The sequence below is a fragment of the Balaenoptera musculus genome, chromosome 2 (genome assembly GCF_009873245.2).
Source record: "Balaenoptera musculus isolate JJ_BM4_2016_0621 chromosome 2, mBalMus1.pri.v3, whole genome shotgun sequence".
NCBI lineage: Eukaryota > Metazoa > Chordata > Mammalia > Artiodactyla > Balaenopteridae > Balaenoptera > Balaenoptera musculus.
In genome coordinates, this window is record NC_045786.1 from 70940394 (window position 1) to 70957492 (window position 17099).

Genomic DNA, 17099 nt, shown 5'->3' on the forward strand with positions numbered 1-17099 from the left:
TAAAATGAACTGCACAATAAAATGGTTTTAAAGGTGAATTACTTAAATTTCTTGAGGGCATGAATTATATTTACATTGTATCCCTAATGACTAACACAGGGCTTGGCATATATCAGGCACATAATGATAAATACGTTTGCATTAATTAGTAGATTATAATCTGATGATTAGGCTTTAATAAAATAATGTTAATAACATATTTTTTGTTTGTTTCAAACTAGTATATTTTGAGGTTCCATTTTCACTCCTCAATAGATTTTATGTATTTCTCATATGCTTCTTCACTCATTAGTTCATCTAGTTCTGAAGGGGTACTGAGTGTCATCTTGATCAGCCAACCATCTTCATAACAAGATCTGTTGACAAGTCCTGGATTTTCTGCTAGAGCTTCATTAATTTTAGTTACTTCTCCTGATACGAGAATAGAGTCCACTAGCAGCTTTCACAATTTCCAAAGCACCAAATTCCTCGTTTGTTCAATTTTGTCCCAAATTCAGGCAGCCTACAGTAAACAACATCTCCCAAAGCTTCCTGTGCAAAATTGCTGATTCGCACTATTCCAACACTGTTTTCTGTTGTTACCCATTCATGTTTGTGAATTTACGCACCGACAGCAGATTGGGGCCGGTGCGCAGCGCCCAAAGGGCGCCAGCCCGCAGTACCCAAGGCAGCGGCGAGCAGGGCAAGTTGGGTACAGAGATGGCGCACAGGCTGCAGACCACGGCCCGCATGCTCGCAGCGCCATGTCCATGTTCGCAGGGGCGCAGGGGCTCTCCACGCAGCATCTAGAGCACCCCGGCCGACGGGGGCGGAGGCGGTCCCTGGTAATAACATATTAATGGTACTAATTAATGATAGCCTACCTTTTCAAAAATCTCTAAGATACATTCCTTGCCCTGGTTAAGGTTTATAATCAGAAGCTGGTTAACACTCCTTATTTGTAACCTGTTTTCATAAACAATTGCACTGTGATGTGGTGCTTCTTTTAGGTAGTAATAAATGGGATCACTTGTATATTTGACTTTGAGACACATGCACATAGACTTAGAATTGGAATGAGTCAGTGGACATCAAGTTCTGTCTTCCAGTCATTACAGAATTCTGCTTTCGTCACTTGGCCTATATTAAACATCCCCAGAGATAAAACACATAATAATAAGCCTGAAGAAATGTGTGATCCTGGAGGGCCTTCTGAGTCATCAAAGAAGGATTAAATCATGTTGGTAAATTATAGTATGTGTTCTATACAGTTGACCCTTGAACAACATGGGCTTGAACTGCATGGGTCCACTTACGTGCAGATTTTTTTTTCAATAAATATCCAAAAATATACATATAGAACATCCTGTGCAAGACTTGAAGTAGATAGCCTATCCTTACGTAAGCATGAGGTGAGTGATATTTAATACGAAATTAATATGTTAGTTTTCTTACTGTTTTATAGCTTTGCTTTCAAAGAATTACATGACCATATAGTATGCCTCTCTCTCCCTCCCTCTCTCTCTGTCTCTCTGTCTCTCTCTCGTAACTGGAGAAACTGCATATATGCCTATCATCACAGGTACGTGGTTTTTGAAAAAAATATAACAATGTTTCTAATACTGTAGTATGAATATGACTGTAATACTGTATGCCATAAAAATGGTATAACCATTCATGTGGGTATATGCTAAGTTACAGTGAAGTAATAGTATCAATTACACTAGGCTACCATAAAGAAATCATATTGCTCCTTTGTTATTAATGCATGAATCATTTTATCTGTAAATAAATATGAATTTCTTTTTCACATTATCTTTTCATTTTTGATGCCTAGTGTTGTAAGAAGATAGGGTAGGGGGTCCCTGGAGAAAGACAGCCAAGCATGGCTCCTCTTGACATAAGAGAAGCCATTTTTGGCCTAAGCCATTTTGTGATCTAAGCCTGGACACAATGCTTATCCTTGAACTGGTCTCAGTAATTAATGATCTTAAGGGAACAAAAGAATGCAGGAGCAAATGACTGTTATCAGGCAAGAGAAGTAACAATAGCAAAGGTAATATGTCAGTTGTAAAGACTCCCATTTCTGCTTCAATGGTAAAGATTAGCCTGAAGCACTTTCTTGGGCTGTTTTGTAGAATTTAAAGCCCCCTAGAGCACTCAACCACCAGATCAACTGGAACCTAAGGGATGATGCTGTTGACAATTTTCTGACCCTGGTGACTTCAATCAACTAAAGCTTGGACTCTGTCAACCCCCAATTGTATGCTGAATTCTCCTCTGCTCAAGCCCCTTCATGAATGAATATGCATGTACCCTCAGCTTAAAATGTCACCAATTTTGGGACTTTCCTGGTGGTCCAGTGGTTAAGAATCTGCCTTCCAATGCAGGGGATGTGGGTTTGATCCTTGGTCAGGGAACTAAGATTCCCATATGCTGCAGGGCAACTAAGCCTGCGTGCTCTAGAACCCGCACGCCACAACTGGAGAGAAGCCCACATGACTCAAAGAGGAGCCTGCGCGCTGCAACGAAAGATCCTGCATGCCACAACAAAGATCCCGCATGCTGCAACTAAGACCCGATACAGCCAAAATAAATAAATATTAAAACAAACAAACAAACAACACCAACAACAAAAACTTTGCCAATTTTGCTGTTCAGGGAGACACTGCTTTGGGAAAGATCCCCAGTGTTCTCCTTACTTGCTGCAAGTAACAAATCCTTCCTTCTCCTGATCTTTGACTTGGTTGTATCTGTTGGCTTGACCCCCACCAAGAGGTCAACAGTTTTTTGGTAAAAATTTTTGGCGACCACGAAGGGACATCTCGCCTAGCCCCTTTGGGTTCTCCCTATGTTGCTGGGGACCTGCAGGCAAGGGCATAGGAGAATCCCTCTTGGTGCCTGAGTTGTCAGGTCCATGCACCTCAACTCACTTATCAGACTCAGAGGCTACTCCAGACATCTTGATCTGGAGGGTCCCTTTGAAGAAGTGAGTGGCATTCACCCAACAAATCAGCTTCTGTCCCCATCTCAACAGGGGAGGAGGAATGACTCAAGAACTGTGCAGTTAATCTTGTCCAGTAAGCAGATAGGGTAGGGGATCCCTGGAGAAAGAGAACCAGGCATGGCTTTCTTGACATAAGAGAAGCCATTTTTGGCCTAAGGCATTTTGTTATCTGAGCCTGGCAACAGTACTTGTCCTTGAACAGGTCTCAGTAATAATGATCTTAAGAGAACAAAAGGACAAACTTAGGCAAGAGAAGTAACAATAGCAAAGATAACAAATTGTAAAGACTCCCAGTTCTATTTCAATGGTAAAGACTAGCCTGAAGCACCATCTTGAGCTATTTTGCAAAATTTAAATCTGCTCCGAGGGCAGGGCATTAGGCCTGGGAGCCCGTGGTGCCTAAGTGGACAGGGAAAGCACTGGCTGAGTTCCCTTCCGGCCCTTTGCACTCCTCCCCCATTATCTCCCACAGGGTCTCCCCCGACGCCGCTGGGCCCCTAACCGTGGGTGGGTCCCGCTGGCTGTAGGAATTCCTTCCCTCCCCCAGCTAACCCTCAGGGATGCTGGTCCCGAAGTCCGGCCTTTACTTTTGTTCCCCCTTCCCTCCCTCCCACTCCCTCAGGACCCGCAGCTGGAGGGGGCCTCGGCGGGCAGAGGATCAGGCCCCAGATCTCAGCAGGCTCCTGGGGGCCCAAGTGGGCAGGGGAAGTGTGGCCACGCTCCCTTTTGATCCTCTGCCCTCCCAGTGGTCCCCCAATTTCCCCCTTTGGGTGTGGGATCCCTTCCCCTCCCCCAGCCGCCCCTCAGGGGCGCCAGTCCCATCCCACCTCCCTTTCTCCCCCACTTCACTCCCCTCACGCCCCACGTACTACCCGGTTGCTGGGGGCTCCTCCTGTCCCCTTAGGTGTCTGTGGTCCCCCACCGGTGCCTGGTAGGTGACCTAGTTGTGAGGAGAAGGAGACGCGAATTCTGCATTCTCCTAGTATGCCATCTTGACTCCACCCCCTCCTTTTGATATTTTTGACAAAATTCCCAAATATCATATTCTTTTTAAAAAAATTTTTTGGCCATGCCACACGGTTTGTGGGATCTTAGTTCCCCAACCAGGGACTGAACCTGTGCCCCCTGCAGTGGAAGTGCAGAGTCTTAACCAGTGGACCACCAGGGAAGTCCCCCAAATATCAAATTCTAACTGAAGTTCTTTTGACCTCCAGCTAACTGTGATGCTTCAGAGGACCCCTGAAGCACCTCAGAGACAGATATTAAATTAACTAGGATTATTTGGTATGTTAAATTACATGGGAAGCATTGTCAAATGAGTGATAAGCTTTCTCAGGTTATACTATAGGGATAAATGTTATTATTAATATAGATACTCTAGAATTATATGAAATTTCTAAAATTTGGATATGTCCTGGTATATAATGTTATCTGTCATAATTCTAGGTATTATCTTAAAATGTTGTATGTCACAGCAGTAACCAACATTCTTTGTCAATTACATTGTAATCAGGTGTTAATCACGCCTTTTTAAGTCTTTTGTCATTTACAGACAGTTATTGTTATACTCTGATGTTTTGCAAAAGTGCTTCATCTTCAAGAAGATTCTTAGGAAGGATGTTTTGGTAAGTACAGGTCTCTGATAAATTTCTGATCATACCACTGAACTGGGTAAGAAATTAAAGAATCTTAATGAAAACCTGATGGCTTCATAAAACTGTTAACAAAAAGGATTAGCTATTGAGTGAACTAATGAATATGGTTATAATTTTTATGGTTTTTGTCTAAAATGTTACTGGCTTTAATCTGTGTTTTCCAGATATAAAGAAACCCTTCTGCTCAAGCTAATTATGACTAACAGCAATTTGGTAAATTATACATTTGGAAGTAAAACAGGAACATTTGTCTTTTTTTTTCTACCTGATCCCTCCAAAAATTAGAAATTCTTAAGTTCCCAGCAGCTTTATCAGGTAAATAAAGAAGGCCACCATCTAAAAGGTACAGGAACCTCAAGATATTTTAGGGACCTTGAAAAGGGCGGAATTCACTCAAATCTATAGATATTTCAGGTGAAATCTGTGACAGGCCCATGGCATGGCTTTCCTGGCTTTAAGATACCTTTCAAAAGTTCAATTGAGATTCATTATGAAAAGCTCTAGCGGAGCCAACTTAAAAGAGCCTAAGTAATCAATTAATCAGACTTATTTTGCAAATAAATTAGTCTTAATTTGGCTATATTTGCTAAAAATGAGGGTAATTTTAGAGAAAAATTATGTTTCAGTGGATACTAAAATCAAGTTTTGTTAATTGAGGTCTGTATTTACTGCCTGAGACTCACCTCCCAGATAGCTACGTATTGTTACATAATTGTAAATTTTAAATGAATTGCTAAAAAGACACTCTAAATTTGTTTCTGAAGCTTATCACAACAATGTGTCTTTAGAAGAATATCAGATGCCCCATGTCAAGGCCTTATCAAAATTGAATGTTATCGTGTTAGCCATATGTTTGCCCTGATGTTCAGGAGGAAAAGAAAATTATCTAGTGAAGTTATCACAGAGTGTAACTACTCATGACATGTATCACTGCTTGCTTTAAGTCTACTGCTATAAGCACATGAACAATGTTTGTGTTACAATTTGGTATAATGGATAAATGTATATATAACCTACAAAATGTTTCCCCATTAACATACCTCTGAGCCTGTTCACAATATTGATTAACTTCCCCCAATGTGGATAACTAGAAGAATATCTATATATTAACAAAAAGTAGGCTTAGCACCAAGAGACATGATGAACCCAGGGCAGGCGGCAACCACCCTGGCATCAAGGGAAAAATATTTTTGTCTGTTGAAAGACTTTCAATCAAGAGGGGAAATGATGAAAAAAAATCTTCATATTGAGATATGGGGAAGTCATGCTGGCTTATACATGGTTTAACTTAAACTTTACTGACCAGAATGGCCTGTTTTGTGGCCTATAGAACATGCATTGTACATCTGCTTTGGCCATTGAGGAGAGGAATGCTTTTAGAAATCAAACATAGAGGGGAATTCCCTGGTGGTCCAGTGGTTAGGACTTGGTGCTTTCAGCTTTCACTGCAGTGGGCCTGGGGTTCAACCCCTGGTCAGGGAACTAATATCCTGCAAGCTGCATGGTGTTGCCAAAAAAAAAAAAAAATAGAAGGAAAGAAATCAAACAGAGAGGACGTCATCATCACTCACATAGAGGCTTTAACAAAATTTATCCAGCAAGCCTTAACAACAGTAATCAGGCTGTCAATCTAATGAACTCAGAAGTTTCTATGATGAAAAAGCAGTCCTACAAAACTGCATGGCCCTTGATATTTTAACAGCCTCTCAAGGAGGAACTTATGCTATAATATATACCAAATGCTGTTTTTAATACCTGGTGAGTCTTCTAATATAACTCACCTTATGATGCACATGAAAAATCAAATCTCCTCTCTGAATGATCCCCTCCCAGTTTAGGGAAAATATTAGAAAAATGGTTTGGTTTAGGCGGCTCTTGGCTCAAGTCTGTGCTAATGATGTTGCACAGTTGCTGTTAACTGTCTCTCCCACTGTGCCTCTTCTACACCTGCTAGAATAATGCTATTCAAGCAAGGTTCAGACACTACTTTGGTGGACCCCAAAACTTACCTAGCTCTAGCAGCAAGAGAGTTTCACTCCTCTAACTAGGGAGACTAAAACATCCATTCTCAGCAGGAAGCAAATACAGAAGACTTACCTTCAGTCCAGTACCCCTCAGGATTGAAGAGTGAAATATCTCAAGGGGGGATTTTGTAAGCAGATTGGGTAGAGGGTCCCCAGAGAAAGAGAACCAGGCATGGCTTTCTTGACAAAGAGAAGCCACTTTTGGCCTAAGTCATTTTGTGATCTAAGCCTGGCCACAGTGCTTGTCCTTGAACAGATCTCAGTAATTAATAATCTTAAGGGAACAAAAGAAGCAGGAATAAATGACTGTTACCAGGCAAGAGAAGTAACAATAGCAAAGATAGCAAATCAGCTGTAAAGACTCTCAGTTCTATTTCAGTGGTAAAGATGAGCCTGAAGCACTCAATCACCAGATCAACCAGAACCTAAAGGATGATGATGTTGACCTTTTCTGACTCTTGTGACTTCAATCAACTAAAGCTTGGACTCTGTCGACCTTTGCCCAATTCTATGCTGAATTCTCCTCTGCTCAAGCCCCTACATAAATATGCATGTACCTTTAGCTCAAACGGAGACACCTTTTTGGGAAAGATCCCCCAGTGTTCTACTTACTTGCTTAAGTCCTTCCTTCTCCTGCTCTTTAGCTTGGTTGTGTCTTTTGGCTCAACACCCACCAAGAGGTGAACCCAGTTTTTGGGTAATAGTGTTAGTTATTTGGATAACATCTACAGTGTTTTGTATCATATAAGACAATATTGATGTAGGTACTGACAGAAGATTCATCTTGTAAACAGACAACATAAACTTACAGTATCAATAAGTACAGTATAGTACTATAAATTTTTTTCTACTTTATGATTTTCTTAATAAAATTTTCTCTTCTGTAGCTTACTTCATTATAAGAATAGAGTATACATTACATATAGCATACAAAATATATATTAATGGACTGTTTATGTCATCAGTAAGGCTTCCAGTCAACAGTAGGCTTTTAGCAGTATGTTTCGGGGGAGTGAAAAGTTATATGCAGATTTTTGACCGTGTGGGGTAGGCACCCCAAGCCCCAACATTGTTCAAGGGTCAACTATATTTTTATTTAATAAAAAAAATTTTTTAGCACCTACAATATATAAAGCAACTCTCCAGGTACTATAAGGGTAATAAAGATGAAACTGATCCAGACCATCTCTTCAGAAGCCAATGGTGGTCGACAGATGAATGGATAAAGAAGATGTGGCACATATATACAATGGAATATTACTCAGCCATAAAAAGAAATGAAATTGAGTTATTTGTAGTGAGGTGGATGGACCTAGAGTCTGTCATACAAAGTGAAGTGAGTCAGAAAGAGAAAAACAAATACAGTATGCTAACACATATATATGGAATCTAAAAAAAAAAAAAAATGGTCATGAAGAACCTAGGGGCAAGACGGGAATAAAGACACAGACCTACTAGAAAATGGACTTGAGGATACAGGCAGGGGTAAGGGTAAGCTGGGACAAAGTGAGAGAGTGGTATGGACATATATACACTACCAAACGTAAAATAGATAGCTAGTGGGAAGCAGCCGTATAGCACAGGGAGATCAGCTCGGTGCTTTGTGACCACCTAGAGGGGTGGGATAGGGAGGGTGGGAGGGAAAGAGATGCAACAGGGAAGAGATATGGGGACATATGTATATGTATAACTGATTCACTTTGTTACAAAGCAGAAACTGACACACCATTGTAAAGCAATTATACTCTAATAAAGATGTTAAAAAAGAAAAAAAAAAGAAGATGTGACACATATATACAATGGAATATTACTCAGCCATAAAAAGAAATGAAATTGAGTTATCTGTAGTGAGGTGGATGGACCTAGAGTCTGTCATACAAAGTGAAGTAAGTCAGAAAGAGAAAAACAAATACCGTATGTTAACACATATATATGGAATCTAAAAAAAAAAAAGGTTCTGATGAACCTATGGGCAGAACAGGAATAAAGACACAGACGTAGAGAATGGACTTGAGGACACGGGGAGGGGGAAGGGTAAGCTGGGACGAAGTGAGAGAGTAGCATGGACATATATACACTACCAAATGTAAAATACATAGCTAGTGGGAAGCAGCTGCACCACATGGGGAGATCAGCTCGGTGCTTTGTAACCACCTAGAGGGGTGGGATAGGGAGGGTGGGAGGGAAGTGCAAGAGGGAGGGGGTATGGGGATATATGTATGCATATAGCTGATTCACTTTGTTATATAGCAGAAACTAACACAACATTGTAAAGCAATTATACTCCAATAAAGATGGTAAAAAAAAAAAAAAAAAGAAGCCAAAGGTGGGACTTCCCTGGTGGTCCAGTGGTTAAGACTCTGCACTCCCAATGCAGGTGGTGCAGGTTCGATCCCTGGTTGGGGAACTAAAATCCTGCATGCCACACAGTGGGGCCAAAAAAAAAAAAAAAAGAAGCTGATGGCCTTGCAGGGGAGGTGGAGCACACTCGTAAATAATTACAATGCCAGGTAAAATTATGATCTGCCAGTAATGTGCTGTTGTGTTATTTATAGTTCTTTCCAAATTAGTTTATTTTTCTTTCAAAACTGGTAGTCTATAGTTAAGCGGATTATCCAGTATATTAGAACTCCCTGTTCCCTAACTATTCTGGATAAATGAAATGTTACATTCCTCGATATCAGTGACATCAGGTGTTACTAGCAGCCATCAACATTGTCTGAGAGTCATTCTTCTCATTCAATGACAGGACTGTACCGTTCCAGCAAGGTCTTATTGACAGCACCACATCACCTTCTTTGGACATACAATTCACCTGAACTGGATGGGCAAGGAGGATGGATCGGATAATGTGGGAACTTGAACTGTGGTGGGGAGGCTGAGGGCATGCCTTCAGGAAGTTGGATACTTGTTTGGGTGGCAACACAAAAGTAGATGGGCCATGTTATCAAGTGACAACCAGAGATGGGGTCAGTATAGGCACGCAGATTGTCCCTGGCTCTACAGAATGGGTGTCTGAACAGATAGTGGATCTGTGGGGGCGAAGGCTGTAGGGGCAGGAAGAGGACCTGTCTGTTCACGCCACAGATGTGACCACTATGTGATGGTGTGAATTGACTCTTTTATTCTGATTTGGGCTCTGTTTTTATCTCCATTTTAAAAGCAAAAAAAAAAAAAAAATTTTAATGTATTAATTTATATAACCACCATTGAAAGATCATTAAGGAAATATGTCCTTCATATATTAGGAACAATGCTGTCAGAGTAGGTTGGACTAAAGCCTTTGAATCAAGAATCCAGAATTCAATGTTGTTACCATTGACATACAGCACAGTCACAAATTAGCATCAGAATATACATCTTACACATTTCCTTACTTACATCTTTGGCCTTGAGAATTTGATGATAAAAATACTTTTTAGATGTGGACATGGTTCCCTTAAAATTAAATGTTGTGGGACTTTCCTGGTGGCGTAGTGGTTAAGAATCTGCCTGCCAATGCAGGGGACACAGGTTCGAGCCCTGGTCCAGGAAGATCCCACATGCCATGGAGCAACTAAGCCCGTGCGCCACAACTACTGAGCCTGCGCTCTAGAGCCCGCGAGCCACAACTACTGAAGCCCACACGCCACAACTACTGAAGGCCATGCGCCTACAGCCCGTGCTCCACAGCAAGAAAAACCACCACAATGAGAAGTCCGCACACCGCAATGAAGAGTAGCCCCCGCTCGCCGCGGCTAGAGAGAGCCCGCGCGCAGCAACGAAGACCCAATGCAGACAAAAATAAATAAGTAAAATAAATAAATTTATTAAAAAAAAAAAATTAAATGTTGTAAATCATTAATTTAAACAAAGTTGATCTGTGAGTTAATACGGGAGCTGGTAATGTTAACCTCTTTGCATCTCAAGCCCCAGGACTGGGAGCATGACTCTGACTCTAAGGGAAACGATGTGGACAGAGGGATCTGTTTTGTCCCACGGCTCCTCAAAACCTCGGCTGACCCAAGGACCCCTCCACAAAGAGCAAGGCGGCGCACGCCCAGGGGCCCGGGGAATCTCTCCTTCTACCCACTTGGTCCATTTTGGGGAGGCAATAGTAGGGGTACCCAACCTAGGGTCACCACCTAGAGCTTTGGTATCTGTTTTTTTATGGGAGCTCAGCCTCTTGAGTAAAATATTTAATTACAGAGCTTATTCATTAGGTTTCTGGCCTTGACACCTACTGGAGACCATGCCTACTGCCCAGAGTAAGTAAGTTATTTGTGGGAGGCAGCAGACATAATACTTGAAACAGCTCATGCCTCTGTGCCTTGTAGCTGAAGTGAAATTATTTATGGTATCCAGATTTGTGCCGTCTCCAGTATTAACTCACACTTTTGGCTGATTTATTATTTGGCCAGAGAGCATTTGCTCTTAGGTCTTGGCAAGAGGCCCCTCCCTGGGGCCCACTCTTTAGAGAGCCCTACTCTTGCTCTCTTCTGCTCATTCCTCTTCACTGGGTGAGGAATCCACAGGCCAAGTGATTTATTCACTCAGAGCCTTGCCCTGCTTTTAGGTCCAGAATTCCCTGCCAAAGTCCCTGCTTCCAGGATTGGTATGAACCTCTTTTCCCGATCTACCCTTCCAAAGGGAGACCGTGCCATTGGTGTGGTACCACAGGCCCAAAGCGGTGGCTGTGAGGGGGTGCCGATGTGGCAGGAGCTTGAACGTATGTGGGGTGGGATCATCGTCGTGTGTATATAAGGCCCTTTATGATATGGGCCAGGGCGGCGGGTGGGAAATGACATCAGGCCAGAACTGCTTTCTTGGAACCACCACATTCTGGTGTGGAGCTCTGAGGAGTTTTGCATCAATCAAACTGATTTTATAGGTCATTATAAACATCTATCAAGGTAGGAAAGGCGAACTGGCCTGTCAAGGCTAACTTGTTAGCTTCAGCTATAATTTTTTAATATTTAGACACATGATAGGTGGGCCTCCATTTTTCCTGTTCCCCACATCCCACAAATATGGGACTAGGTCTGCTCTTGGAATAGGTTCAATTCTGAGTTCATTTAAAATTTTAATATAAAGGATCTGGTAAGAGACGGGTGAAGTGTGGGTAGTGGGTAGGCGGCTTTCCACCAGGTCAAATGTGACATTGCTACAATTGCCCACATTTCCTGGCCTGCTCTCTGGCCTGGCAGGAGAAACCTTATGTGCATGTGTGTTTAACATCCACTGAGAGCCAGAAAAATATGACTTGGCTGTTTTCAAAGAATTCAAGCCCCACACTGTGCTCTGGTTGTGACAGCTGCCGTTCCCCTGCCAAGCAGCTCTTCCCAGCTGACTTCCTTAAGCTGTTTGGAGTTAAGAGCTGGGCACTTTGAAGGCCTCTTCCAGGCCAAAAAGAATGAACTAGAAAGGGAATTGGGGCAGGCTTCCTTGGTTGCACACCACTTCACTTCAGCAAACCCCTAAGCCTTGCTATCTGTTTTGTCAGCTGTAAAATGAGCAGACTATTTCAGCCCTGCCTCAGAGGGCACCAAGCGGCGGGTTTAATTAATGATGATTGTGATGGGCTTTGTCATGTAAAGTCATATATAAATGAAAAGGAGCATTGGAGCTATTTTATCCAAAATCTGGAGTGCATCCTGCTTTCCACTGCCATCGATAAGACTTTACGTCCTGATCACAGACCGCTGCAGACTTCAGGAAAACAGAGAAACAGAGAAACTTCAGAAAAACACAGCTGGGCTCGCCTTACCTGAACAGAAAGCAGGGTTCGGTCATGGAAGTGGAGCACAGAGCAAGCAATGGGTGCATGGTTCAGATTTCTGATGGCAAGCAGCACTGAGATCCACTGGGTCCAGCTGGCGGCAGATGATGGACTGGTTTCTGCAATCAAAGTACAAAGAACAGGTGTACCCATTTATTCCTGGGACTGCTCTGGAAAGATCCTTGAGATTGAAAGTGTCACGTTGAGGGGACAGCTCTTTCCAAAGATCTCCCCTGCCCTTCTCCCTGTTGTCCCTGCCTCAGTTTGCTGGCTGACAGCTCACAGCAGAGGTGTTTTCTTCAGGGACAGTGTTTACTGAGAACAGGCCACAAGGATCAATCCTGTCTAGGATCCATTTCTTCCTTTAGTCTTGTGTCTTATTCATAAGGGTCACAACCCACAGTTCACTTAAAGACACGGGTACATGATTAACCAGAAGTTGTACTGGTCCTGCTGAGAATCACACCTGAGAATTGTTGATTACTTTGGCTAACAGGGGATTTCTGTCTCTCTGACATGATTCAGCTAACAGCAGCAAATTGTAACTTTTATATACTTAGTAGACATGATCATTCCTTCCCTTCATCTCCTAGAGCTAGGATGTTACTGGGATGAGATACCATATTCAGCGTTCTAACTATTTTGTACAGCCTCTTGTTAAGTATTAGATGACCTTGAGCTCCTTGAGAAACCCAAGAGGGTCTTAATCATTTTTGCTTTACCCTTGACATCAGTGCCTTCCTTATAGGAGACGAAAACAAAAAACAAAAACAAAACCCCCAACAACTTGTTTAGATGCATTGAAAATGAAAACTCCTCATGAGATAAAAAATGATAGGAACTCCCACTGTCCATTAGGGAGCTTCGTTTTCAATTTTTTACAAAAATTTCTTGTTGGACGATCTAAGTATTTTATATTGGTTAAGGTCTTCAGCTTCAGCCAGACTTGGGCTTATATGCTTGTTCTGCAAATTACCATTCATGGGACCTTAACTAGCATGCTGCCTTAGTTTCTTCATCCGTAAAGTGGGGAAAATAATACTATCTCTCCCAGCGGTCCCCAACCTTTTTGGCACCAGGGACCGGTTTCGTGGAAGACAATTTTTCCACAGAGTGGGGTGTGGGGCGGAGGGCGGGGGGGGAAGGTTTCGGGATGATTCAACCACATTCCATTTATTATGTACTTTATTTCTATTATTATTACATTGTAACATATAATGAAATAATTATACAACTCAGCATAATGCAGAATCAGTGGGAGCCCTCAGCGTGTTTTCACTTGCCACTCACTGATAGGGCTTTGATATGAGTCTGCAAGCAGTTGGTTTATTATGGTCTCTGTGCAGTCAAACCCTCTGCTAATGATGATCTGTATTTGCAGCCGCTCCCCAGCGCTAGCATCACTGCCTCAGCTCCACCTCAGATCATCGGGCATTAGATTCTCATAAGGAACGCGCAACCTAGATCCCTCGCATGCACAGTTCACAGTAGGGCTCATGCTCCTATGAGAATGCAATGCTGCCGCTGATCTGACAGGAGGCGGAGCTCAGGCGGTAATGCGAGCGATGCGGAGCGGCTGTAAATACAGATGAAGCTTCGCTCACTCGCCCCGCCGCTCACCTCCTGCTGTGAGGCCCGGTTCCTAACAGGGTTGGGGACCCCTAATCTATCTCATAGAGAAGTTATAAAGATTAAATGTGATAATCTATGCAAAGTGCTTAGCACAGTGGCTGGCACAAAATCAGCGCTCAGATAATACCATCATCATCATCACCATCGTTAGAGATTATAGGGGAAGGAGTCTTTTTTTTTTTTTTTATAGCTACTTTATTTATTTATTTATTTATTTTTTTGGCTGTGTTGGGTCTTCGGTTCGTGTGAGGGCTTTCTCCAGTTGCGGCAAGCGGGGGCCACTCTTCATCGCGGTGCGGGGACCGCTCTTCATCGCGGTGCGCGGGCCTCTCACTATCGCGGCCCCTCCCGTTGCGGGGCACAGGCTCCAGACGCGCAGGCTCAGCAGTTGTGGCTCACGGGCCCAGCTACTCCGCGGCATGTGGGATCTTCCCAGACCAGGGCTCGAACCCGTGTCCCCTGCATTAGCAGGCAGATTCTCAACCACTGCGCCACCAGGGAAGCCCAGGGGAAGGAGTCTTGGTTGCTCTCAGAGCCTAAGAGTACAGCCTTCAGATTTAGTAACCTGCCCCATGGTTCCATTAACGTTACCTTATTAATCTGAAGCAGGAAGCCATGTAAGTCAGAACCTCCAGATTTTCTGCTTCTAGTCTCTGATTTCAGGTTTTATTCTTTGGATACCTAGAGAAGTATGAATCAGATAGTTTTCATTCAGACATAATTTGAGGGCTGTTTAAAAAGGCACTTTGCAAATTAACTACTTGTACATATGCCTAAGTAATTCTGTTGGTTGTAAAATATATTGTTAGGCAATGTAGATCCTTGTAAACAGGCTCATTTCCAATGTACTTGGTGGGTCTTTTGCTTAAACTGGTTTCTCCCCTTAATGTGTGGTCCCTAGATTTGATTATTCTACATGAAAAAAAAAAAAAAAGTTTTTGTTGCAGACATTCATCATCAATGAAGTTCATGATGAAGGCCTTTTCAGTTAACAAACTATGTTTAGGTATTGTTCAGTGTTTCAGGGAGAAGGCAGAGCTACAGTGAGGCAGCATGAACGGGAGAACTTAGAGCCACTGGCTGCCTTGACAACAGTTTGGAGAGAGTAGGCACCTTAGGGGGTCTTAGTTCAGTCTGTGCCTCCTTTTTAAAGAGCTTCTGTGTATCCGCTTCCACAGGGGTGGGCCCCAGGAGTCACTACCACCCCAAGCGCTTACAGCTGATTGGAGGAGACGCTCCTGACCCAAGCTGAGACTCTGTCTGCAGGACATCTGGAATGCAGACACAGCCCTTCTGGTCAGTCACTATTGGCCCTAGATTTAGGACAGCATACAATAAGGGGCTGGCATGGCCATTTTCACGATGTACTCTGGGAGGCAGAAAAAACTGGAATGTAGCAAAAGATGACTAAAAACGTCAGGGAGAAGTAGAGATGAGAAACCAGGTCGCCCCTGGGAGAAAAGGGGAGGTGGCAAGAGAATAGCTGTCTGCGTTCCCATGGGCCTCTCAGGGCTTTGTTCTAACCCCCTTGAGGCCCAGCTGCCCTTCTGGCTCTGGCCCATGTCCAGTCCACTCTCTGTTTTAGCTCAGGCAAGCTTGACCTGTATCTGTTACGTGAAACCCAAGGAGCCTTGGCTGAGTGAGGGAGCTGGCACAGAAAGAGAGGCCACGCCAGGCGGGGTCCACATGGGGATGCCCACCCAGGGGGGTCCCATCACACAGGCCTGCCAAAATCAGACATGCATACAAGTAATTTTTGCTGATGATAAAACTGAATAGAACAGATTCATAGTTATTCCAAAACAGTGCTCTCTCCTAGTCACTTCCTGAAACGCTTTTTTGTGTAGTAGGAAGCAGCTGGCATTATAGATGGCACACCCAGAATTGTGTCTAACCCTGAATATTTTTAAAGGGGTACGTGTACCTACAGCTGTCATTGGTCATGCGTGTTGCAGGAAACAAAGCAAAACACAATGCGATAGGCACTGGTCTCTCCTAAGGAGCTATCAGTCCCCATCACCGTGCCACTTGACACTCATCTATAGCTTTGGCCCTCCCCCAGATTCAGGGCCCAATCCTGTCTCTAGCTGAAGGCTTTAAGGAGCCCTGCTTCAGTAGTTCAGGGGACAAAGTTAGGTTATCCTGTGACTTGTCCTGCTCTGATCAAATGCCCTGGTTCTGGCCTCTGGGCTTTTGCCTTCAACCAGGCATCGAGTCCCTGTTCTAATTCCTTGTTGTAAAGCATGAGTCCTTGATTCCTCAGGCTTTAGCTCCTGCCTCCATAACCTGACCAGGACCCTGGTCTCTTCAAAATCAGGACCCTAACTTGCTTACGTCTATTTTCTCCAGGTAACACCCCTGAAAGGCAGACCAGGCTGGGAGCTTGCTAACTGCCACCTGTCCTGTCTGTCCCACACTGCCAGTCTGGGTCACTCCCACTGTTTCTCCTATTCCCCCACCCCCACTTTCACCACTGCCAATAATCTTATTTGCTCCACGTATGGGACACCTACCTTTTGCTACCTTCTAGGTCTTTCTAACACTGAATCTCTCTCAATTATCATGTCACCTGTTACTACTCTCAGGACCCATGTGGTCCTGCAGCTCTGCCTGCCTGGCAGACCTCCTCCACTGACTTCAGTTGGGCACCAATCACAAAGCCTTGCACACAGCAAGGTGACAGGGAGGCGGGATGGCATGGTGGAATGAGCATGACATGAACGTGGGCATCCCGAGCAGACCTGGGTTCAAATCCTTGCTCCTCCACTTGCACCTGTTCCTTAATGTCTGTAGGACTCAAGGGTATAAGGTATTGTTGAAAGAATTATGAGATAATGTGCCTGTCAAAATATAGTAGTTAGTTAATAAAACACCAAATTTAGCTTTTTTTTTTTTTTTTTTTTTGGGCGGGGGCTGCACCACGCAGCATGTGGGATCTTAGTTCCCCGACCAGGGATCAAACCTGCATCTCCTGCATTGGAGGTGTGTAGTCTTCACCACTGGACTGCCAGGGAAGTCCCCACCAAATTTAGCATTTAATAAAA

At 43.5% G+C, this 17099-nt stretch overlaps 1 pseudogene; it reads right to left on the minus strand.

Moving 5' to 3' along the window:
- Nucleotides 1-241: 241 nt before the first annotated feature.
- On the minus strand, nt 242-731 carry LOC118889587 (annotated as a pseudogene).
- Nucleotides 732-17099: the final 16368 nt, after the last annotated feature.